At 45.7% G+C, this 5,230-nt stretch overlaps 1 pseudogene; it reads left to right on the top strand.

Annotated features, from left to right (window-relative positions):
- The first annotated feature begins 4,152 nt into the window (after window positions 1-4,152).
- LOC136650862 (5S ribosomal RNA) lies at window positions 4,153-4,269 on the top strand (annotated as a pseudogene).
- Window positions 4,270-5,230: the final 961 nt, after the last annotated feature.

Raw genomic sequence — 5,230 nt, 5'->3', positions numbered from 1 at the left:
GGGCTATGCCAGAATGCCAGATGCAAGGGAGGGCACTAGGATGAGGTCTCTTGTTATCTGGTGTGCTCCCTGGGCATTTGGTGGGCCGCTGTGAGATACAGGAAGCTGGACTAGATGAGCCTATGGCCTGACCCAGCAGAGCAGTTCTTATGTTCTTGTGTAACCTCCATGCCACCAGTTGGTGCCCAGACTGGTTCAACCTTTTCTCTCTATCCCCATGTGTTATAGTGCAGAATGTGGCAGCCTGGGTGGTTACTGGAGCTAAATGGTTTGATTCTGTTGGACCACAACTTCAGAGACTGCACTGGCTTTCTATTTGTTTCCAGGGCCAATTAAAGGTACTGATATTGATCTTTACAGATCAATATTGATATTGATATGTCATATTGATATTGATATGTCAAATATCAATATTGACAGGTACTGATATTTGCTTTTACAGTTTGTGTCCAGGTTATCTGAGGGACCGCTTTCTCCCATACATCCCAGCCCACTCTCTTAGGTCATCCGAGGGGGCTCTCCTTCAAGTGCCATCTCTGTCCCAAGTTAGAGGGATGATGGTTCGGGAGCAAACCTCTATAATGGCACCATGACTATGCAATTCCTTTCCAGGGGAAGTAAGAACTGCTGCCTCCCTCATGGCCTTTCAGCAAGGTCTCAAACATTCCTGTTTTGTCTGGCATTTGAGTGATACTTTGTTGTCTGACCTGATGTCCGTGTCTCGGTAACAATGCTTATATAGTTGCCCCGCCATGGTTTTACTGTTCTTATTATCAGTAGCATAGCTAGAGGGGGTGCAAAGCACTAAGTTTTGCAGGCACCTGAATGTGTTGTGCAAGCAGCCCCTTCAGAGCCATTCCAGATGGTGGGAGCAAAATGGAGGCAAATGCCTGGTTTCGAAGGGGAGGGGAAGAGGCCGTTTACATGATGCATTCAGTCACCTGCAAAACTTAGGCCACATTCCTAACCAATTTTCCAGCACTGACATAAGGGCAATGCAATTCCAAGGTAAGGGAACAAACATTGCCTTACCTTGAGGGGGCCTCCATGACTGCCCCCCAACTGCAGGATGCAGCACCTGCCCCACTGGCACAGCTATGCCAGTGCTGGAAAGTTGGTTAGAATTGTGCCCATAGTGTTTTTGCACCCTCACCAGCTACACTACTGCTTATTATGACTTTATTGTTTTACATATTGTACATTTTTAATGTGGTATTTGTAAGTCACCTTGGCGTTTGCTTTGGCATGAGAAAGAAAGAAAGAAAGAAAGAAAGAAAGAAAGAAAGAAAGAAAGAAAGAAAGAAAGAAAGAAAGAAAGAAAGAAAGAAGAGTATAACGTTTGAAGGGCAGGCATATGTACAAATATGTAGGTTCTCCTTTCAGTTGAGGCTTCTGTGCACTGGGGTTCCAATTGTGCAGAGAGCCAACACGTGAGTAGCTATGAGTGCACTGACCATTCTTAGCTCTTTGCTCCGACATACCCAGAGCAAGTTGCAAACAATTGGTTGGAGGAAAGTTGCAAGCAGCTGAGTTAACTGGAATGCACTACACCTGTGCTTGCCATGCCCTAATTAACTGGGCAGGCTCAGATTGGGTGCTGAAGCCCACTTAAACTTCACTATGCAGCTCCACCAGTGCAGTGGGTGAACTGTAAAGCTGCTGCCAGAGACTTTTGACAAACAATTACTGTATATGACCTTGGACTGACCTTATGCTTTGTGGATACTGGATTAGAATGAGGTAACTCTGGACTGCTATATTCTATGTGTATGACCTGGACTGCTTTGACTACTCTGTTTATGGCTTATAACATCAAAATATAACAGCAAATTCAAGACTCTGCTGTGTCTGCAGATTTGTATACACCCTGCTCTGAAACAGGACATACCCAGCTTCCTACCTAACAACCATGTCACCTTTCAGATGTTTTTTTTTTCCACTTCCCCTGCCATACATTCAGCAAATATGTTGGGAGAAAACTTATTAACCATGTTGTAGTCTCATAGTCACTTTTGGATGTTCTGAAGGTCAAAACAAAGAATTATTTTGAAACAAGTAGCAAAACAGCAGAGACTGAGGGAAAGTGACTAGCCCAAGGTTACCCAGGAAGCTTCATGGTTGAGGGGGGATTTGAACCTGGATCTTCCAGGCCTAAGTTCACCTCCCAACCCACTATACCACCCTGGCTCTCCCTGGATCTGGATCTCCCTGGGTCACCTGGATCTCCTTGTATCACCATAAAAATCAGGAGCGATGAATGCCAAGGAGTGGAATGTATCATCTGTTCTGGCCTGTCAGCCATCAGTTGACTATCTGCACATATCGATTGAGGCATCACTCGTGAATTGGCCTTTTCAGCCACACTAGACGCTGTTCCAGAACCACCTTTCAGAGCGCGATACCAGAGTCTTTCGAGACTGAAGGTTGCCAACATATGGAGGGAGAGAGGGTGAAGCTCTTTGAACCACATTTATTCATGTTCGTCACTTAGAAACAGAGAAAGTTTGCCAATGCCAAAATTATCTGGAAGTCTTTGCAACAAAAAAGTGGGGAGGGGAGTAGGGGGGAACACGCACATCAACATGCGGAGCTCCTCATCATTTATTTCAGCACTTCCCATGTAGCCTCAGGTCAGCAAGCATGACATGAAAGCCGCAGAAAATATGATAGGAAGCCAGCAAAGCATGGCATGAACTGTCAGCGAGCACATCTTTACAGGGGCAGGTTCAGACAGCTGAAGCATTCTAGCCAGCTACTTGTGTGCTGGGCTCTGTGGATTGAGCACAACTTGCCTTGGACCTGCCTCTCCACACCTGTCTTGCTGGATAGCTCTCCAGCTTTGTTGGTACAGTCGGAGGCTTGAGGAGAGTGCTGGACACCGACCCAAAGGGCTCCTGGCTTGTGCCCTATTGCAGCTGACATGTTGTGCTTTGACATGTGGGGAAATGGACCACGTTCCCGCTTTGACATGACCCCACTTTGACATGTGGGGAAATGCCATTGGACAAAGTCAGAGCACATGCAACATACATGAATATTGGTCCATTCTTTGTTTTGTTCGATCAAGGTTCAATCCTTAGCATCTCTAGTGAAAAGGATTTCAATAGACTAAAAGGGCTGGGAAGGACCTTTGTCTGAGATCCTGGAGAGCTGTTGTCTGTACGCAGGTCATATTTGGCTTTGATGGATCAATACATGCAATCAAACCATTGTCCTGCCTATTATTAATTATGACTCAGAATATTTACACACTGCTTTTCAATGTTCCCAAATCAGCACTGTCTGCTCTGAATGGCAGCTCCATATGTGATGTATGCACAAGACTGAGAAAAGACAGTGTGCAAGACAGTAAGCACATCATACCAGTCCAGTGGAATCTTCTACTGGAGAAGCTCAATGAAATTCTTTTCAATGAGATTCATGGAAGAAAACTCCTTACTTGAGTCCCTTATGGTCTCAGATGCTCCACATCTCAACTGGAGAAGTCTCTGCTGTTCTCAGTTGTGTACAGAAATAAGTAAAGGACATTGCATTGCTTCTCATACAAACGTGAGTCTGACAACTAGTCGATCTAGCCTGCAGCGGTCTGCTGAATCTGGCTTCCAGCAGGAGCTTCTGCCAGCCCTTCTTCCAGAGGTCCTTGGATTAGAGACCAGTGGTTACCGCTGGGCCCTTCTGCATGCTCAGCCCCTGAGCTTCAGCCCCTTCTCAGAACTGTGCAACCCCTACTCCACCACTGCAAAATAAACCCAACCATTTGGACAATCCTGTTTATGGCTTACCATGTCACTAGAGTTGTTTATAGCTCACAGGCTCTTTATAGCCTTTGTTCTGTCTCCTGGCTTGTGTTCTAAGCAGAGAAGCAGAAAATCACATGCTTATTGAGATGCTTAAGCAGAAAAATAACTGCAGAGACAAGAGCAATTGGATAGTTTGATGGTTGTTGTTTCAAGTGGTATCCGGCAGGGCTGACTTTGTCTGACAGTGTTCCATGTGCAGTGACTAGGTGGTTTGTCCAGCTGCTGGGGGCAATAATGATACAATTGCCATGCATTCAGGTGGAGCTTTTGACCTTTATGGCTTGAGGGAACTCCTTGAGAGAAGAGCAGCTTTCCTACAAGGAAAGGCTAAGGGGCTTGAAAAAAAACATGACCAAGCAGCTGTTACCCTGCAGATGCCAGATCTCGTCTGATCTCGGAAGCTAAGCAGGGTCAGGCCTGATTAGTACTTGGATGGGAGACCGCCTGGGAATACCGGGTGCTGTAGGCTTATACCAGAGTCTTTCGAGACTGAAGGTTGCCAACCATGACCAAGCATCAGAGGGGGTTTCTGCAGTCAAGCATAGTGTAAATAAATTGGCTTCAAATACATAATGTTTCTCCCTCTCTCATAATACCAGATCAGAGACTCCCCCACTTCTTGATATTGACTGGCGGGAGATTCAGAATGGACAAAAGGAAGGCATCTTTGTGTGTCCAAGAAGTTTGTCACTCTTTGGGGTGAGAAAAATTTTGATTCCTTGTTGTTATGTTCCATTGTCATTCGTATGCACTTGCTGTTCCTTTGTTAAGGACTCACTCCTACCCTGCTTTCAAGCACTGATGCAGCCCTGCCAGCAAGGTGTGCATTGCATCCTGGGGTTGGGAGGCAGTCGTGGAGGCCTCCCTAAAGAAAGGATCATTTGTTCCCCTATCTCAGGGCTGCATTGCAGCTACATTAGTGCTGGAAAGTTGGACAGGATTGAGCCCTGTTATTTTAGTGGGCATTATTAGATATTTGTTTTGATGCTATTTTAATTTGATTGTTGAAAGTTGTTTTGGGAGCCCAGTTTGGGACCAACAGCTGGAGTAGTCATATTGGTTTAAATGCATACAATCGCTCATGTATAGAATTCATCCCTGGATGGGATGATGGCCATTAGCTTAGAGGGCTTTCACAGGGAACTGACCAGACCTCATCCTGGTGCCCTCCCTTGCATTGGCATTCTGACATAACCCATTTCTAAAATCAGGAGGTTGCGCATACACATCATGGCTTGTAACCCATAATGGATTTTTCCTCCAGAAACTTGTCCAATCCCCTTTTAAAGGCGTCCAGGCCAGATGCCATCACCACATCCTGTGGCAAGGAGTTCCACAGACCAACCACACGCTGAGTATAGAAATATTTTCTCTTGTCTGTTCTAACTCTTCCAACACTCAATTTTAGTGGATGTCCCCTGGTTCTGGTA

Source organism: Tiliqua scincoides, chromosome 4 (assembly GCF_035046505.1).
Source record: "Tiliqua scincoides isolate rTilSci1 chromosome 4, rTilSci1.hap2, whole genome shotgun sequence".
Lineage (NCBI taxonomy): Eukaryota > Metazoa > Chordata > Lepidosauria > Squamata > Scincidae > Tiliqua > Tiliqua scincoides.
The sequence above is the reverse complement of the archived record's forward strand: the minus strand, read 5'-3'. Positions and strand labels throughout refer to the sequence as shown.